General features: G+C 43.4%; 1 protein-coding gene across 14 annotated transcripts in view; it reads right to left on the bottom strand.

Annotated features, from left to right (window-relative positions):
• The window catches only part of LOC137535751 (VPS10 domain-containing receptor SorCS1-like), a 1,470,659-nt gene that overhangs the window by 634,280 nt on the left and 815,308 nt on the right, over positions 1 to 21,071 (bottom strand). The gene's annotated exons all lie outside the window — the stretch shown is intronic.

Here is a 21,071-nt window from a genome sequence, read left to right as displayed (position 1 = left end):
GGGATTAATATAATATAAGTGTAATATTAACACTAATATAAGTGTGCGGAGCCAATCAAAATTCACCTATTGATTTTCAAGGGGAATATTTATTTGCTGCCATTCTTGCACTGTGAATGGTACAAGCCTCAAACCTTGTACAGTTGGTCATTGGGTCACAAGGGTTCAAATTCAGAAAAGGGGGTGGAGCCACAGCCATATTTGTTCCATTTCAATGCAAGTTATTGATGCCAGACACAGCAAAGCTCACAAACTAGGTCATGGAGTAATTGTGTGTTAGGGTTAGAAAAAGTGGGTGGTGACAACCCCAGCCAAATACATACCCGGGCAACGCCACGCCATCAGCTAGTATGTAAATAATTCTAAGTTAAAGGATTTCTAAGGTGAACAAAATAAATGTAACTTTACTTACCAGGGCCTTCTTCCAGCCCTTAAAAGTCATTTGTGTCCCTTGTCGCAGCTTCGGTCTTCTCTGGGGTCCCAATGGGAGCCTCTGAAAGACCACCAACCCATTGGGTGAATGCAAGTGCAGTATGCTACCAGTGACGTAGGCACGGTCTCAAGTAGAGCGAGTGCACGTCCGCGGGCAGAAGAAGCTGACCCATCGGGTCAATCCTTCAGAGGCTGCCAGCGGGACTCAGTAGAAGACAGGAGCTGCGGCAAGGGCCACAAATGACTTCTAGGGGCTGGAAGAGGCCTCGAGTAAGTAACGCTACATATATTTTGTTCATCTTGAAAATCATTTAACTTCCTAATACAATATGTACAACCTGTCAGTCATCAGATACCCTGCAGGTATTAGATACTGGCGAGCGTGGAAATGGAGGCAGCCAAGGCAAAGACTCAAAAGCACCTGACAACAGCCAGCGACATCCACCACAGACATACAACCAGAGATTGTACACCAGCCAGAAAGTAAGTCGTGGGTCTTTAAGTGTTGAAGACTCTTTCCTGGGCAAAACTCAAAGCATCCAGGATGAAATCTGTAAGATTAAAATTGAGCAGTCCTCTCCTCGGCAGACACAGCTAATATGTAAACACAGGATGTTAACCCTATGTCTGCTTCCATGAAAGCAGGAAGTAGACACACTGCAGATTTATTGCAAGATTTGTATCAGCTGTAACAAAGATATGTGTTTCTTTAAAGGTTATTATGCTGTTGCTTAATGTTTTATAGCAGAGAGGAAGTTCTGAGTTCAGGTCCGCTTTAACAACGGACTTATAAAAGCAGAGATCTTTCACACGAGATGACCCAACATGCAGGCTTGTCCAATGGTGCCTTATAGCCTCAAGATCTAACATTTTGTGGGACTTCCAGATACAGTCCACTAGACCGATTCTGGCTTAACAACGAGACATCCTAGTAGTAGATAGGAATCAGATGACAGCAGCTGTGATAGATGCAGCAGTTCCAGCAAAGATCAAGAAGAAAGATTATGAGAAACTGGACAACTACCAGAGCCTGAGAGAAGAACTAAAACAAGTGTGAGTCACATTTCTCGTAAATGTTCCTTTCTGTGCTCTATATATGTATATCCAAATACTCCATAATATCCTAAAACTCAGACAGCAGGAATCAGCGGTCGTCAAGTCTCCCTTCTTCCATCTAAGAAATATAGTGAAAAACAAACACCGTATCCCAGCTGAAGACCTACCTGCCCTGGTTCATGCATTTGTATCCTCCCGCCTAGACTACTGCAACGCCCTGTTCATCGGATCTACAGATAAGGTTCTGCGCCCCTTACAGCTAGTACAGAATGCTGCAGCCTGACTCCTAGCCAATGCCCCCCACAGCTCACTCATCACCCCAGTACTGCAAACTCTTCACTGGTTTCCAGTAAAATGGAGAATCAATTTTAAGATCTGCCTGCTGACATTCAAGGCTCTACACCACATGGGACCCAAATACATAGCGGATCTATTGGAACTTTATGCCCCTCCACGCACCCTCCGCTCTGCCAACAAGATGAAGCTGGTTATTCCCAGGATACACCTAACCTTTGGTGCTCGGGCCTTTTCCTATGCAGCCCCTACTCGATGGAACTCACTTCCACAATCAGTACGAGAGGCTCCGGACAGCTTTAAAAAAAAAAGACCCGAACGCTGGCAGTAAACGCTCCGCAAGCATCCGTCTGAACCAGTCCTTAAATGACATGATGGCAGGGATCAGATTGTAAGCTCCTCTGAGCACATTGGGCTCTATTCACAGTAAGCAGTTCTGTAAATTTTTTGGGGGAGGTAAAATATCTCATTCGGTATTTTACACTTTTTTTTCTACAAATTCACCAAAGTTTTCTCCCATGAGGCAGAAGTTTGGTAATTTACCGAACAAACTGCCTCAATTTACTAAGCCCAGCTCGGTAAGTGTCACTTACCAGCCTTCTAGCAGGGCAGCGGGCAGGCAGGGACTGTGCTTGTGACTCAGAGGTTTTCTATCCAATGCAACTTGTCAGCCATTTATTTTTTATATAATTTATTGAAGAAGTAAGAATATTTCCAACTCTTATATCAATTCCAATACAACATATCATATTCTCTTCCTCAATTTTCAATTTTACAAACAAACAAAAACTCAAAGAAAAAGAAAACACACCCTCTACACTCCCCCATTCTCAAATCCGTATCTCACATTAATTCCACATTATAAGAATTCTCTCTTCAAGATCTCCTCCCTCCATTACCCTCCAAAGTACTACAAAAAATTGTAAACATTTCTTTCTTTTTCAAATTACAGAAAGCTCCTTCCCCTACATCTCCACCTTATCTCCATATTCCTTAGTATCTTGAAATTCATTCCATTTTCCCCATTTAATTTTAAATGCTTCCAATCTGTCCTGCTGCAAAGCAATCAGATTCTTCATACTCTTTTGTCATCCATTTAAATGTGCTGCAGCCACCAGGGGGAGCTCTTCTGTATGCTACAATACAAATATGCACATTTGAAGGGATGCCGGCAGAGTTGTAGCTCGACTCTGCTTTGATACACTAAAAGACCCACCGGCAACCCTATCGCATCCAATCACAGGGAGAAGCAGGCTGTGTGGCTCTCCCTATTGGCTAAAAAGCAAGGTGAGAAGGAGCGTCAGACGGCATGCTGAGAGGAGGATCCGCCCGCTGTCCGCATCTCCCCGATTACCAACGCTCCTGCTGCGAGAGACCTCGTTGGACGGCCTCCCAAAGCAATTTGGAACTGGAATAGTTTGTAAGTGCAACTTTCTTTGCGCGTTTTATTGATAAAGGTGTAATGCACCATGGGAGCGCTCCCTCTCCCCTTGTTTTTTTCACATAGACCACTGGCACCACCCAGCACCGGGAGCAAGCACCAGGAACACCATAACCACTAAGAGCCAGCGTTTCAGTAGACTAGCGCAAGTAATAGTACACGCTTTTCTCTCCCTATTGGCTGCCTGGCTCTACCCAGAGGCTGTCTGTCAAGTTACCGCACAGAGACAGCATGGAGAGAGCAGGTTATCGGCTGCTGTGAGCTGGTGAAAAATACCGAACACTTTTGGCCGGTAAATAAGATGTGGAAATCTTTGTGAATTGACAGTTATGAACGTTTCCTGAGGTAATTACCGCACAAGTCAGAAACTCTGATTTTCTGTGCGGTAACAGGTTTAGTGAATTGTAACTTGGGAAGGCGATCGGTAAAATCAGCTGTTTTGAGCATTACCGATGCGGTAATGCTTAGTGAATAGAGCCCATTTAGTGAAACGAAGGCAGGGATTCGATTTTACACTCATCTGAGGACAGTTAGTGACACAATGGCAGGCATTACATTGTAAGCTCCTTAGTGAGTGGCACATTCAGTGAATGACAGGAAGCTCAGCGGTCACTATAAGTGCCCATTTGCTGCTCATTCGTCCACAAATGCCAGACCCAGTCATTGGTACCCGTCTGCGGCTCTGTGCTAATTCTGAGAAGCAGGGAGGCTGCTAACCAGCTCTGGCTCTCTAATGTGTGCAAATTACAGCACAGCCAGCATTAGGAATAGAATGGTTGGCCATGTTCGGCAGGCTAACTGCCAGTGCCAGCCAGAGCCGCCCCTTTCTTTGCTGGTCTTCTAGGCCGTGGCCTTTGTGGCCTTCCCTGAAATCCGGCCATGGATATACTACAAGAAGTAGAAGCTGTGCACTGCAAGTGGCAGTCTTGTCCTTATTTGACCCAGTAGTCTTATTTCACCACCACCTGTAAAATCCTTGCTCTGGCAGGTCTGCTGTAATTGGAGGATTATAACTTAACGGCAGAAATTGTTAAGGAGTTAATTTCTCTCTGCCTTTCAGACTCCAGGCAGCGACAGAGCAAGCAATATACCCCAGTCATATAATGTCTTTATAAGAAATCCCAAGAAAGGAACTGGAAAAGGCACATAAGCAGTCGGACTCTTCAATCATCTCCCGGCTCTCCATCTATCTGTGTCTTCCCAGTGACAACACAAAACACGGGGTCACGCTGTTACAAATGGGGTTATGAAGATTCCGAGAACATCTCATTCATGAGCCTGACTCACAGCTCGTCCATCTCTTAATAAAGACCGCAAATCGGCTTTCAGGAAATAAAATCAGGAGCTCCAAGGTTGCTCATTTTGTGTTGGTTAAACATGTCGCTGTGATATAAATTACAGGGTGCTGTCGGAGAGACATAGTCAAGGATTCTACGCCTCCGAAGAGAATTCCTGCGCTGGTCAAGGTTCCCGGAGGCCTCTCAGCTCCGCTTACCGCTGGCGACATGTGATGTCATTATAAAGAGAAAAAAGGAGTTGGTGGCATCTAAGCCAACTGGGATTTTCAAAGAGATATCCAATGCACTGTAAAATTGTTGTTAAAGAGGGACAGTAATGGAAATAACATAAGGAATCAAAATTGCTTACCTTATATACCAGTGTATAAGCCTAACTTTTCTGCACAAAAAAAAAAAAATGTGCTGAAAAGTTACCCCCTTGGCTTATATGTAAGTCAGTGGAGCAGAACATACGGTAGAGTGGGTTTTGTAACTGGCAGAGGAATGTGAGGATCTTGCACTAGTGATCCTGCTCTTGCCAGCTGGCTCCCTTTTGTGTCCATTCTCCCCTTCCCTACAACATGGTGTGCAGGGTGCGCTGCACAAAACTACCTGTGTCCCCTGGCTTGTGGAGCAGTGCGTGCAAGCAAAGTGTCAGCAGTGCAATGATCGGGGATTCTTCCTATGTGGCAATCGGTGTGTCTCATATTTATGACACCATCTAGCGGCTTCTTGAGACACAGCTGTATAATCATGGGGCACACCTGGCTATGGGGAGGGGGGCTGACTTGTACTGTGGGCACATCTGGCTACTGTGGAGGGGGCTTATATGCGAGTCAATCGCTTTTTTCCCGATTTCTAAGGGTAAAGTTGGTACTTTGGCTTATACACAGGTTGGCTTATATGGCAATATATATATATATTTTTTTCCAGTTTTCATTTATACATTTTTCAGTCAGTGTTTGTCCATTGCAAAATCTTTACCTTACCCCAGTTTACATTCTGCAATTTATCACGGACGGCAACATCTTTAGTACTAGCAAGTAGATTTAGCCTGATTGGCTGAAGCCTCTCCCCCTCCTGTTTTCCCCTGCCACACCTCTGTTCCTCTCTGCCAATATTTCTCATGCTGAGACAATGCACTTTCTATAGTGGAGGGTGGGCAATGCATACACAATCTGGCAGAGGAGAGTAAAGGAGGAAATGACATCAGGATTGGCTTCAAGATAGCCACACTTAAAATGGGAAATGCTAAGAAGGATTTTCTCCTTTTTTTTACTGCAGAAAAATCACTAAAATCAAAACATGGACTGTGCAATACATATGTTATGTAAGTAGAGCAAGTATTTATCTACTTATATATGTGTTTATTTTCTGAGATAGTATGGCTGACAGTTCCTCTTTAACAATGCTGTGTTTGGAGTACTGTCGCCACAAGACTGTCCAGAAATGACCGCCTTGCTACAGGAGTAATTATCTGCACAAGGCAGGAGTCATTGCTGCTGAATAGAACCAAAATGTAATTTCTTAAACTCATCTGTATTTTTGTAAATGCACTAATGGAAAATAAACACAAATCATACGTTTTCTAGTGTATAGCCTGTTTGCCCCGTTCTATATTGGCTCCCATGACTTGTCTTAAGAATACAGTGAACCGCCACAATGAGGGTTTACAGTTTTTTTCCCAGCTAGTCATAGTCATGTTGGCCAAGTCTGGCTTATGATCTCTGTGTGAACCCACATCTGTTGCTAAGATTCTACTCATTTGTATTTATAGTGTAGTTACATGATGGGATATATGGTATGCTACATACATAAAAGCAAAAAAAAATTATAAATCCACCCTTACCTCACAAGGACATGCTGTGACTTATGGCTCCACTGAATGGTCTAGAGTATATTTATCTTTTTTGGCATAAACTATTGATATGTATATGTAATTGGCCTCAATTCACTAAGCGGTTCAGACTAGACTACTGATGGTTTTACTCTACTGATGGTTTGGTGTAAACCAGCAATCAGTCGCATCAAAAGGGAATTCACTAATAACTACCGAATGTTTTAGACCCGTTTTTAGACTTGGTCTAAAACAGTCGGTAATTAGGTCTGAGAGTAGCTATGACTGACATCCTTCTTCTCTGATGAGCTCTCCTTTGGATACAATTAAACTCTTGCATAATTAATTCAAAAAGCTCCATCATCATGTCTACAATACCTCACAGAAGTACTTTATGGACAGCAATCAGCTGGTCTCATCTCTCTCAGAAAAAGTGGGTGTGGTTACTCCTTGTTTGCCTTTGTGAATTATATAATTACTGAATGTTTTAGACCAGGTCTAAAACATTCAGCAATTATTAGTGAATTCCCTTTTGATGGGATGGATTTACACCAAACCATCAGTAGACTAAAAACCATCAGTAGACTAGTCTAAACTGCTTAGTGAATTGAGGCCTGTGTAATGGATTATTTGCTGAATTTACATTTGAGCAAGGCAATCATGTTGCTGGCAGAGAAATTGAGATATTAAGATCATATGAAAACTGAAAATAAACATTATGGCTTCAACAGATAGGGCTTCCCACTATCCACTACCTACTGAATGACAGAGACAATCCATCTGCTGTGCTCTGTGTGCTGCAGCTATTTTATGAGCAGTGTGGTAAAAAGTTGTCCTGTACTCTGCAAGAACCTTTGAAGGTGTTTACTGGCTGACCTCCAACACTGTTCTATGCTGCTGGCATCCCAGCTAATGTGAGATGTTACACTTTGGTTCTGTTCAGGACAATTCTAGAAAGTCTCTAAAAGAATTTCTCCTGAAATAGGCCAAGTTAAGGAAGAACTATAACTTGAAAACTCTAGACAAACTTTAGTAGCAATGAGGTTTTCAAGTGAATATAAACTGTGTATGAAAGTGGTGGACAAAATGTGTACATTCAAAAAAGGCACCATGGTAATTGGGGCAAGAGAGAAAGCTGCTAGTGCAATATTGGTAAAATTATCAATATTGTACTTCTTAATTCTGATAATAGAATATCAGTAATGTTTACTGATATCTTCACACCTAATCTAACCCTACTTTCCTATGAGCCCTCCCTTTTCCAATGCCTAACCCTAACCTAACTCCTCACTGCAAAATGCCTAACCAACCCTCCCAACCATTACCTAACCATCTCCCCCTCCCCACCAAACCTTGTACCATTTTTCCACCATGAACCCGCTGGCGAGGTTTGGGTGCGGCCATGGGCGCCTGTGTTAACCACCACAATTAGTGACCACAACGGGAAATTTGGCACCAGGACCGCCCACTATACAAACTGCAGCTACACAAAGCATGCTTATCACGGCTATCAACATGGGCACCTTCTGCTGCACCTCTGGCAGCCACATTACCTAGTTCGGGTCAGAATATCTGTTTTTGAGATGTAACTGTGCTTGCTTTTGCTCTACAGTTTTTTGCTTCTGCTCTCCAGAATCAGCTGGGGGTCAATCAGGTGTGATCATGTGACAAGCAAAGCTTTAAACCCAAAAGATGCCAGTGTACGTCTTTTGCGTCTCTGCATTACATTTGGTATCATGTGTTTACATGCAGGCACTGGACCTCTACTGCACAGGAAGTGGGAGTCATGCTGGGAATACACCATGAGTTCATGGCTTGATAGATAATTTTCAATCTGATCTGATCTTGATCGGTTTTCTCATAGAAGTAAATGGAAATCGATCAGAACAACATTTGTAAAATCGATCGGGCAGTAAATCTGCCGAAAAAACTCATTGTGCATTCCCAGCATCAGGCTTCTAACAGGAACCTCCTCAGTGGTAACAAGCAGGGCTGCTCATCAGGATTTCGGATATCTGGGTAACCCGGATATCCAAACTTTTTCAGCTATCCGACCGGATTCGGATTCCGGATACCTGGGCCAAAATCCGGATAGCTATCTGCGAATATTTGGGCGCATACCGCGGATATCCGCAGATATTGCGGGTATCCAGATCTGAAATACTGTAACTAAGGAGATGACATCCTGGAGCCAATCTGAGGTCTCCCAGCAGAAGCCCTAGCAACCAATCACAGAGGGGAACCCTGGCCAGCCCCACCTAACCTCATTGAGCCAATCAGAGGGCTCACAACCTAAACCCTGGCACCCAATCACAGAAAGGAACAATGGCCAGCCCCCCTGTATAATAAGGAGGGCTGCCATGATGAGACATATTGTCTTGCTGAATGCTCACTGAGAGACATGCTCCAGTGCTGGTAGCCTAGCAAGGGCTGTACACAGTTATAAACCTAAAGCTGTTCAGTGATTAACCCCTTCACTATCACTACACTATTGTTAAATCATTAATTAGCTTGATGTCATTTGTGTGACAGTCAGAGTGTGTGCTGCAGGCAGCTGCTATGTGTCTGTGGGTGTAATGTGCACAGACCAGGCCAGCTGCTGCCTGCTGGCCAGCTATTAGCCTTAGGTATAGGTTAGGGATTAGGGGATAGGATTACTGTGTTATTGTGTAGTTAGTACTGTAGTACTGCAGTCAGTGCTAGTAGTTGTTAGAGTAGTAGTACTACTGTGTTAGCTTTCTACAGAACTACTGTGCTGGGAGCAGTGCCAGTGTGACAGTTAGTGTGCACTAGTGTCTTCTCCTCTGCTGTCTGACTGTCACTCGGCACGTGTCACGTGTCACTTGGCACGTGTCACTTGCCAAGTGTCACTTGCCACGTGACACGTGCTAAGTGCCAATTGCCACGTCCGGCATGCTCCTGGCACACGTTACACCTGCTGCTGCTGCATTGCCCTGCTCCTGCTGCCTGTGCAGCTCCCTCCGCCAGGCCAGGGTGCCACAGGCCACTGATACCAGCTATATTTAACCCAAAATACAATTGCTGCGTAATTTTTTGGAGGTGTCTTGGCTGAAAACTGTCATGTCCCAGTTGTGCGGTGGGACTTTGGACACAATGTGGGCTGCACGACCGCTGTCCGCTTTTTTGGGGGGGGCGGGGGATTTTAACCACCCTGGCGTTCTATTTATTGCGCCAGGGCGGCGGCGCAGCAGTTTTTTAAAAATATATATTTTTTTAAATCATGTAGCTAGCCTAGCGCTAGCTACATGATGCCCCCCTCCCTGCAGCGTCCGCCCGTATCGCTCGATCGCCGCCGGCGCGTACCCACGTAAGGAAATCCCGTTCTGAACGGGATTTCCTTTAGGGCTTCCCCGTCGCCATGATGACGATCGCGATGACGTCATCGATGTTGTGATGGAGTCCCGATACACCCCTCAGCGCTGCCTGGCACTGATTGGCCAGGTTGCGCAGGGGTCTTGGGGGGGGTGTCGGCGGTTACGCGGCGGGTAGCGGCGCATCGGCAGCGAGCTGCTGCGATCGCCCACAACACGCAGCAAGCAAAGTGCTTGCTGCGGGTTTAAAAAAAAAATAATTATGAAAATCGGCCCAGCGGGGCCTGAGCGGCGCCCTCCGGCGGTCATGGACGAGCTGAGCTTGTCCATACCGCCAAGGAGGTTAAGTCCTCACATCATCAATGAGTGTTCCCCTTTACAAAATAATGATGCTACATGCCTCATATACCCTAAAAAACGTTTTTAACGACTTCACAACTCAGGGGTTTTTACCCCTTCAGCATCCGAGCAATTTTCTCCTTTCAGCGCTCCTTACATTCATTCGCCTATAACTTTATCATTACTTATCACAATAAAATGAACTATATCTTGCTTTTTCACCACCAATTAGGCTTTCTTTAGGTGGGACACTATGCCAAGAATTATTTTATTCTAAATGTGTTTTAATGGGAAAATAGGAAAACATTTGAAAAAAAAACATTTTTCAGTTTTCCGCCATTATAGTTTTTAAATAATGCATGCTACTATAATTCAAATTAATGTAAATTATATGCCCATTTGTCCCAGTTATTACACCGTTTAAATTATATCCCTACCACAATGTTTGGCGCCAATATTTTATTTGCAAATAAAGGTGCATTTTTTTCAGTTTTGTGTCTATCCCTAATTACAAGCCCATAATTTATAAAGTAACAGTGTTATACCCTCTTGATTTAAATATTTAAAGATTTCAGTCCCTAAGGTAAATATTTAATTTTTTTTTTAATTGTAATTTTTTTTTTTTTTTTTATATTACAAAAAAAAATAAAAAAAATTAAGAGTTAAAATTAATAGTGAAAATAATGTATGTGTACGTGAAAAATGTTTTTGGGTGTAGTATTACTTTTTGGCCACAAGATGGCCAAATTTTTTTTGCAGGCGTCCTACAAGCGTGGGAAGGACGCTTGCAGGAAGGGAGGCTGGGAAACTGAGTTTTTTCACAATGGTTCCCGTTCATTGAACTCCGGGCGAGCGGGCAGCGGCGTGCACGATCGCGGGAATGCACGCACGTGCGAGCGGGAGCACGCACAGCGGTGGCAGCGACGGTAGCGGCAGGGGGTGCGTATATCTACGCTCCGGGCGGGGAACTGAAGTACAAAGGAGCGTAGATATACTGTACCCGGGCGGCGAAGTGGTTAAAAGCAATTTAAAGGCCACTTCCGGTTTTCTATCCGGATATCCGAATCCACCGGATATTGAGGTCGGATATCCGATTCGGATCGGAAAATTTTGAAATTGGATATCCAACCCGGATCGGATATCTGGGTATCCGGATCCGAATCGGATCTGGATTTTGAAAAGGGGTATCCGAACAGCACTGGTCACAAGGCTGTATGGGTGGATGCACAGCTGTAGGGAAAGATAAAGGATTTCTGAATATGTAAAGTTTGGTTCCAAAGATCATACTTATAATTTACTTTGTTCAAGACAAATGCTATGAGAATTTGCTTTGTTCATTTTTGGACCTAAGCCTAATACACCCAACCAATTGTGACTGGCCAATGATTTGTCAATTTTTCCACATCTTGTAGTATGAGGGCCACCAGATTTTGAATACTATGATTATGTATAAAAGCTCTCATACTACATAGAAGCGGTAAAATGGGTCAGTCATCAGCCAGTCAAGTGTGTGGACTGTGGACACACCCTTTGGCTATAAAACTTTAATAGTCTAATGTCCGTACATGGCGGCTGTAATCACCTTCCCCCCTGCTCCCCCAATCAGTTAGGACTTGGTTACTGTAACGTTAGACACATTTATTGCCGCAGTAAATCCCAAGGCTTTCCAGCTAATAAAAAATAGCCAATCTCGCCAGCAATTGACTTTCCAAACAAATATGAAATCCTAATTTACAATAAATCATCTTTTTCTAATAAAAAAGAACATCAAGTACTAAACATGAAAAATGATTGCAAACAGAGTTCTGTATAGAAACACGCGCACACATTTATACAGTCCCAATAAGATGGATCCTGATTGGCCGTCGTGTTTTGTACTTTCCTTCTCACTCTGGAATATTGAGCGAGACGGTAATTCAGTCTAGTGGGTAAACTGGATGAATTATTGGCTCCCACATAATCAAAGTTTAGAATTCATCAGTCTCTCGTAAGGTGGAACAAGGGCAGGCATCAATTTCTCTTCATTTAACCTCCGGAGTAAAATCAATTAGTCATCAGTTTGAAATATTTCACAAATCGCTCACTCATTTTTCTCACATTTTCCACAAAAGGCCCTTCATTTTTTTTTTTTTTTTTACTTTAACAAACATGAATAAATGGTTTTAGAATGAATGTCGGACTGAGGTAATCTTATTGCTGTGTGACCTGCAGGAGGTACGCCGGCTGTGTCCTTACATAGAGCGGCCTTAATTGTAATGTTTTTAGCAAAATGGGTGAAATATATCAGCTTGACATGTATAACTGTGTGTGTGTAGAGGTTTGTGATTTCATGGCCCGTTTTTATATGTGGTATATGTTAGAGATTTAACAACATTATTACCTTGAAGGACAACTGTAGTGAGAGGGATATGGAGGCTGCTAAATATTTATTTTTAAAGGGAACCTAAACTGAGAAGGATGTGCATTTTTCCTTTCAAAATATTGCCAGTTGCCAGACTCTTCTGTTGACCCTGTTTCTCTAATACTTTTAGCCACAGCCCCTCAACAAGCATGCAGATCAGGTGCTCTGGATTAGAGATGTAGCGAACTGTTCGCCGGCGAACGGTTCCAGGCAAACTTTGGGGGTTCGCGTTCGCCTGCACCAGGCGAACTTTTGCGGAAGTTCGATTTGCCCCATAATGCACTATGAGGGTCAACTTTGACCCTCTGCATCACAGTCAGCAGGCACATTGGAGCCATTCAGGCTACACTAAGCCCTGGAGCCCCACCCCCCCTTATATAAGGCAGGCTCGCTGGCCATGACACTCACTCGTGTGCCTGCTGCAAATAGACAGACTAGGGAGAGCTGCTGCAGATTTTTTCTCCTAGGGAAAGATTAGTTAGGCTCTTGGCTTGCTCCTGGATGATTGTTATTGCTAAAATAGCACCCCTCAGCTCTCTTTTGAGAGCTAATGTTTTCCTGATGTGTTTTTTTGTGTGTGTTGCTCACTGACATTATACAGCCCTGTCTGTTGCAGCTGGACCTTGGTAATTGTTATTATTGTGCCAGCCAGGCCCTGCCTAACTATCTATACTGGGACACCTACCTAACTACTGGGGCACCTACTTACCTATACGGGGATACCTACCTACGTACCTATACTAGGGGACCTACCTATGCCTACCTACCTATACTGGGTCTCCTACCTATGCCTACCTAACTACTGGGGCACCTACTTACCTATACGGGGATACCTACCTACGTACCTATACTAGGGGACCTACCTATGCCTAGCTAACTACTGAGGCACCTACCTATGCCTACCTACCTATACTGGGACTCCTACCTATGCCTACCTATACTGGGTCTCCTACCTATGCCTAGCTAACTACTGGGACTCCTACCTATGCCTACCTACCTATACTGGGTCTCCTACCTAAGCCTAGCTAACTACTGAGGCACCTACCTATGCCTACCTACCTATACTGGGACTCCTACCTATGCCTACCTATACTGGGACTCCTACCTATGCCTACCTAACTATACTGGGACACCTACCTACATACAAGAAGATAATAAGGTCATTGCTTCATTGTGGACAGACCAAATTCGATCAGCTGGACAGTCACTGTTGTTCTATCATTGAGCTACCACAGCCCGGCGACCATATGGGCTGGAAAACTGCCACGGCCTACACTCTCACCATGGTGCGCACCAGTCCAGCACGGCCGTCACTATGCAAACAGCTGTTTGCGGTGCGTTACATAGTGAGTTTGGTGTGTCAGTGTGAAGCAGAACTCTAATTACACTCCCTGATTGATGTATACTCATGCAAGATGTTTGAAAGCACGTTAGGCCTGCAATTTAGCATTCAATGTGATTTCTGCCCTTAAAACGCTGCTTTGCGTCAAATCCAGTTTTTCCCCGGAACTTTGGGCATGTATCTCACTCCGCCATGCCCCCCTCCAGGTGTTAGACCCCTTGAAACATCTTTTCCAACACTTTTGTGACCAGCATAATTTTTTCTATTTTTCAAAGTTCGCCTCCCCATTGAAGTCTATTGCGGTTCGCAAACTTCTACGCGAACCGAACCTTCCGCGAAAATCGGAGGTTCGCGACATCTCTACTCTGGATTGGTGTGTGCGCATGGTGCACATGGACACATAACGTTAGCTCCCTTGTGTGATTGGTAAGATGCACTGTCTTTCCCAGGAGAGGAAGTTAGGATGTGTGCTCCTAATCCATTGATAGGTTTGGTGCAATGAATGTGTTTGCATGTCTGCACTATGCATGTTACAGGGCCAGAGTTAGGACACCTATGTTTACCTGGGTACTTCTGCACAGTATAGGTGACTAAGCATAAGAATGCATTCTTCTGTGAACTAAAACCCTGGCTTTTAATTTAGCTGTAGGGATAACAGTTGTGCCTGGATGAGTGAATCTGTGAATGCATTTGTTTGAACATTTGCATGTGAGAGTACGAAGGGTTAATTGATTTTTGCTGTTTCTAGCCACACCCCCTTCAGCACCTCCCTTTCCCTAATAATTTATTTAATGTCCTAACTAGAGGCGATGTGCCTGGATATATGTATTTTTACTCTGGATTAGCTGCATGCTTGTTTCAGGTGTGTCATTGAGCCACTATTGCAGCCAAAGAGATCAGCAGGGCTGTCAGGCAACTACTATTGTTTAAAAGGAAACATCCATATCCCTCTCAGTTAAGGTTCACTTTAAGCAATACCAGTTGCCTGGCTGTCCTGCTGATCCTCTGCCTCTAATACTTTTAGCCATAGCCCCTGAACAAGCATGCAGCAGATCAGGTGTTTCTGACATTATTGTCAGATCTGACAAGATTAGCTGCATGCTGGTTTCTGGTGTTATTCAGACACTACTGCAGCTAAATAGATCACCAGGGCTGCCAGGAAACTGGTATTGTTTAAAAGTAAAAGTAAATAAATATCCTTCTCATAACAGTTTCCCTTTAAACTGCAGTATAGCAAAATAACCACAAGATGTCACTGTGTGTAAATTGTGATGATGATTTTTATGGGATTGTTATTTCCTGTATTCCCCTTCTGTGTTCCTCTCTGTTCTAAGTAAGCTGCATTACCTCATGGTGGTGTATGATAAATCTCTGCATTTTTTTCTTTAGTAAAGAGTTCTAACTATATATACTGGGTGCCTATCTGCATGTATGGACCACTCTGCTCCAATCGTATATACATGGGGTGAACAGCAATATTTGTCACTTACATGCGCAGATGTCACTTTATTTTTGCTCCGCGCTACTCTGTGTTTCTCTCATCTGGGTCACATTCTATGAAGTTCAGCCACTCCACATTAAAAACCTGATGAAGTGACCTAAATCCACGAAACGCAGTTTTGCCAACAAATAATCATCTCTGCTTATCGCGTACTGTCTTGAAAGGTAAGTGTATGAAGTTACACTGGAAGCAGGAAATTAAGGTGCCTGGGGCTAAGGGACGATTTGGGTGCCACCACAGGCCCTAATACAAATATCGGCTATTGGGCGCCAAAAGCAGAAATTTGGGTGCTCGATAAAGATCATTTTAAAAATTAGAACGTTGTAGTTGTAGTTGACATTTTGAGAAATTTAGAACATTATGGTTTTTGAAGTTTTTATCGTTTTGAAATTTAGTAAATTATAGTTATTGAAATGTTTGGTCTTTTGTATCCAAAATTATTGTTTTATTTTTTTTTGAAAATTTGTTTTCAATTTAATTAGAACGTTATGGATTAGGCATCAAGAAGGGGGGCTTAGGGTTAGGCATCAAGGAGGGTTTTAAGGTTAGTTGTCAAGAAGGTGGATTTAAGGGTTAGGCTTCAAGAAGGGGTCTGTGCTCTTTAGATAACTAATCTGTGCGTTTTAGGTCTGATACTGGATCTTATCACAGCCCATTTTGAATGATTGGTACGGAGTACACATGGGGCTTGATTCACAAAGCGGTGCTAACCAACTTAGCACGTCTAAAGTCTTTAGACATGCTAACCAGGGTGCTAAGTAGGTTAGCACTGGATTTCTCAATTGAGAAAACCGGTGCTAACCTACTTAGCACCCTGGTTAGCGCGCCTAAAGACTTTAGACGTGCTAAGTAGGTTAGCACCGCTTTGTGAATCAAGCCCATAATGATTGATATTGGATATCGGACAATGCTAATAAATCCAAACCAATCTGCAATCTTTTAGAGCATAGATGTCTATTATGTTTTAGACCAACTACTGTATAGACCTTTTGAATCTGATCTACATTTACCTTGACTGCTTGATGACTGGAATGGATGTTTGACAGTTACAACTTACACTCAGTTTGCAACCTTCTACAGTGCTGTATGTGTATGGTTTAGGTTTAACAGCATGTTTGCAGTCTTTATGATTATAAGCATTTAGTATCTACTCCCCATAACAGCAATTGGTGGTGGTTGTTTATGGCCCATTTGTATTTTTACTCTTATGAATGAATAAAAGTTAAGTTTTAGGTAATATAGTACCGGTTAATAGGGTCAATAAGGGGATTGATTCTCAATTTCAGTGTGTTCTTCTGTTTAATGATACCCTTTGTTTAGTTAGGAGTGCTTGAGTAAAGCCCCATCTACACCATACAATTCTTTGTCCGATTTGATGCATTGATTCGATTCAATCAGACATGTCCGATCGGGATTCGATTCAATTCAATTTGCCATTGCAAAACAATGGCAAATTGAATCGAACTGAATCCCGATCGGACATGTCGGATTGAATTGAATAGAAACAATGAATTGAATCGGACTAAACATTGTATGGTGTAGATGCGGCTTTAGGCTCTATGCTACCCGGGACCCTCCTTTTACTAATGGAAGTAACAAACCTGAAGCAAGTCAGTTGGTGAAACTTTTACAGTTAAAAGTGACAGTACAAATATATTTTCACATTGGAAAAGAGGTGCCTAAGAAGAGGCAGACATAAGCTTATCTGAAGAGGTGAGTTTTAGAGCTGTGTTTCAGAATATTCTGAGGGTTGGGGAGTGCCACATGGAAAGTGGACTGGATTTCCAGAATAGATGAGCAGCTTGTGAGAAGTCCAAAAAGTGGGCATGGGCAGGATTGATAAGATTTCACTCCTCTGCAATACGTTCCTATATATAAGTGTTCTCTATGGAAAGCCTTCTTATGTTCTGTGCAGCATTATGTGCCTCTGTTGATGTCCATATACAGTGTGAGTGAACAATGGCTTGTTGAGTAAGTCATCTACTTCATTTACATGTAATGAAAGGCATCCATAGAACAGTGTGTGAATGTGTGAGCTCACTGGCATGATTGGTTTTCATGCAATGAGAACAATAGACTTTTGTCTCCTTAATTCCCGGACTCCCCAACACACTTTTCACAGAACAATACAGTCCAGTCAGCCTACATAATTATCCACCAACCACCATTCAAAGAACTAAATATCCATATACCAATAATCCTCCTCACTGGCTAATACAACTCATGCAGGCAATTAAAGAGGAACTGTAGTGAAAACAACAATGAATACAATTGCTTACTCTGTACAATATTGTTTTTTAGATTATTTTGTCAGTGTTTGCCCCGTGTAAAATCTTTCCTCTCCCATATTTACACACTGAAATGTATCCCTGGTGGAGATCTCTTTAATTCTGCCAGGTGATCTGTACGGGAATGTTTGTTACTGAGAGATCTATGCACAGTGGGAGATATTGCTTGCTTGGCAGTGGGAAAAAGCCGTTATTTCCCACAATGCAATGAGGTTCACAGACAGCAAACCGTCAGGACCTAGGTCATTACATCACACTGTGGGAGGGTTCTCACCACAATATCAGCCATACAGATGTCCCTGATGAGAGTTTCGAGAAAAGGTAAAGATTTCTTGTGGGAAAGGGGGTATCAGCTACTGATTGGGATGAAGTTCAGTCCTGGGTTTAAGTTTCTCTTTAAATCCAGCTCAATTCCCCTCTTTACATTAGCATTCTATAAATAACACTTTGCTTTTGCCGTATGAAAAATAGAAAGTACCTGCTGTAGTGGAGCACAAAAGGCTAAGCGCCTCTCCACTAGAGATATTCCATGATTAAGCTTATAATTCCAGCTTGCATGCAGAATGAATGTCTATTCTATGCAGCTTGGAATCTAGCCAATCGAATCCACTTCCTGTCAATTTTGGTTGTCTCAATTCCATGTGACATGATTAGCATGCAAGGGAGAATCACGAGAACCTCATTGACCCTGACTAGTCACCAGTGACATTCTAAAAGTGCGTACAGACACAATTACTGTCGCCAAGTGATGATTGGGGACAGAGTCCTGTACAGAAGCATTACTAGCCTAGAGACTAGCAATGCATTCTGTTACTACAGGCTCAACCTGTTCCAGCCAAGACTAATTACCAGTACGAACGCTAGATTCCCCCTCCCCCTCCCGTTGGCATTTCTGATTGGAACTCGGAAATGGGAAAACAGAAATTGGAATTCTGCAGAAATAGCACTTTACCGCAACTCGGTAGTTTTAGCCCAATCACAGAACTCAGAAGCATTAGACCAATCAGAGACTGCAGAGTCAACTCGGACGCTTTCGGCAATCAAAGAATGCAAAACATGACCAAAAAAGAGACTCCTTGGAAATCAGATTTCTGCGGAAATACTGCTTACTGCAATTCAGTCATTTTAGCCCAATCACAGAACTCGGTAGAATAGGGCCAATCAGACACTGCAGAATCAACTTGGAAGTATTTGGCCAATCGGAGAGTGCAAAAAAATGACCTAAAAGTACACCTGATCCGGGGAGAGGAGGAGTCACCTCCGAAGAAGATCTTGGATAAATAAGAAGCGAACCAACAAAAAGGCAGAGTCAGGAATGCTCAGAGAACAGACGAGGTGGCGCGGAATGCCTCCCTCTCTGATTCCTTTGACTGGATGAATTGAATTCTCGGTTATTGTGAGAGGATTTGTGGCATTCATCACTCAGGTATTGTTGGAGATCATATATCAGAATAATACAGCGTTATGTGAGTCAGACCCGCTTCCTGTGTCTCTGTAGCGTGAAACACACATTATCTACCACAACATAAGGCTGCGGTAAGAAGCAAGGCATTCACACACAATGTTATTTCAACACCCACGTGCCCTATTCTCCTTCAGCTATAAGCTGCTTAATTCCCGACAATCTGCGAGCCGGAGCGGCCCGGCGCTCTAATGATGATATATTAGCGGGGTAATTATTAGTATCCATTTAATTTTCCAGACAGACCATTGTTCTGCTCCTCTCCTTGTCAGCTGCCTGTTAACTTCTTACCTTCTTCAGGCCTCACTCTGTGCCCTCTGCAGTGTAACCTACCTAATGAGCCACGTGGGCAGACCACGCAGGGGGAATACAGAAGGCGATTAGATGTACACAACAATTTACACATCCTTCAGACTACGGGAGGAATCCTGAACATCACAGCTAACAGCCACCTCAGCATCAACAACGCTGGCTGTGGTCATTACTGGGGCCCGAGACACTGCAAGTCTTTTAACTTGGTTGGCCTTCTTGGCTTGGAAGAATCCCGCCTGGTATAAGTGAAGTCAAACAAAACACATTTCCCAGAAGTGATATAATGGAAGTGTTGGAAGCTGCCTGATCCCTCATTCGCGAGTGTGCAACCAAGTGTCTAAACTTTAATAAAAATAAAAAAAACGGTATTTGAAGAGAGTTTTAGGCTGGTTTTACACCTGGCTCTTGGGTACACAAGGAAAAACAAGTCATTCATATGACCATGCGGCAGAGCATGCCGACAGGGTCATATGCATAGCGCCACCACCCCACATGACCCTACCTGCGTAGTAGTCCGGATCCCACACTAATATCCCGCAGACGTGGTGGGTGTAGGCCCAAGTAGCCAAAGAAGGTCCACACACCACTTAAGTACCCCTGACCCCCCTCTAAAACAGCAGATTTATGTTTTTTATTTTTATTTGCCCTGCTCGGATATACATCACAGCGCCTTTCTCCCCCTTTAGCACCCGCCCCCCGTTCTGCTCAGCCGAAATCTGTGACTAGAGCAGAACGTTGAGGATGGGCAGGGAGGAAGTGTCTGTACTTCCTCCTCTCTGCCCGTCATCAGTAACACCCCCTGCACTCACCTCTATCAGTTCCTATCTGCACAGTGCGCTGCAGAGCTGCACTGTGTGCGGTCTTGGGGTAATTTAGCTCAGAATGATAGTGTACTAATAGCTGTATTACTACACTATCGTTCTGAGCTAAATTACTTCAAGATCACACACAGCGCAGCTCTGCACAAACACAAGTGGTTGTGCAGAGCGGGGGAAGGGGGGCGCTAAAGGGGAAGGATTGTGCTGTGACTCTTATGTCACAGCACAAATTACAAAAATGAATTAAATAGGAATAAAACCCAGCATTTCTTCTTTGCTCTAAAAAATTATTTACAGCATATTATATACAACCAGCATTTGTTTTATTACTAGACCAGCATGCAAAGGGTTACACACAGGGCTGGAAAGTTCAGTGCAGAGAAATGTGGACTCATAGGAAGTGTAGATAATGTTATCTTGTGTTTACTTAATTGTATCAAGTGAGGAATGTGGCACATTCTCTAACTGTGCAGAAGCAGCTCGACACAGACAGAGAGTCAAAGCATTTCTGCCTTCAATACATAATGAATAAAACCAGTTTTTAGTAAAATATAAAGTCAGCTTACAAAGCAAAAAAACTATACTTTTCGGAACGTATAATTTCTAAATGAATAATAATACTCATGCACAAATGCAAATATGATAACCGTACGGCATATAAAAAGTAGGAAAACATGTTATTATTGAATATTATGTCAGGGTTTTATACCGCTTTAACATTTTATCTCCGTCGTTCCGCGCATGTGGGCCACACCACAGCCACCGACAAAGTTACAGTTTCTGCATCAGTCCGATGGTAATGCGGCGGCTGATTGGCCACTTCCGGTGCAACACAGTGCGACGCGGCAAGTGTGCTAGGCCCCATTGCCCTTTATTGTTGTAGCGTTACCCTGTGGCAAAACAGTGTACCTGTCCCGGGGAGAACAAGAGGATTTATAC

This window comes from Hyperolius riggenbachi, chromosome 10, assembly GCF_040937935.1.
Source record: "Hyperolius riggenbachi isolate aHypRig1 chromosome 10, aHypRig1.pri, whole genome shotgun sequence".
NCBI lineage: Eukaryota > Metazoa > Chordata > Amphibia > Anura > Hyperoliidae > Hyperolius > Hyperolius riggenbachi.
This window is presented reverse-complemented; position numbering and strand designations above follow the sequence as displayed.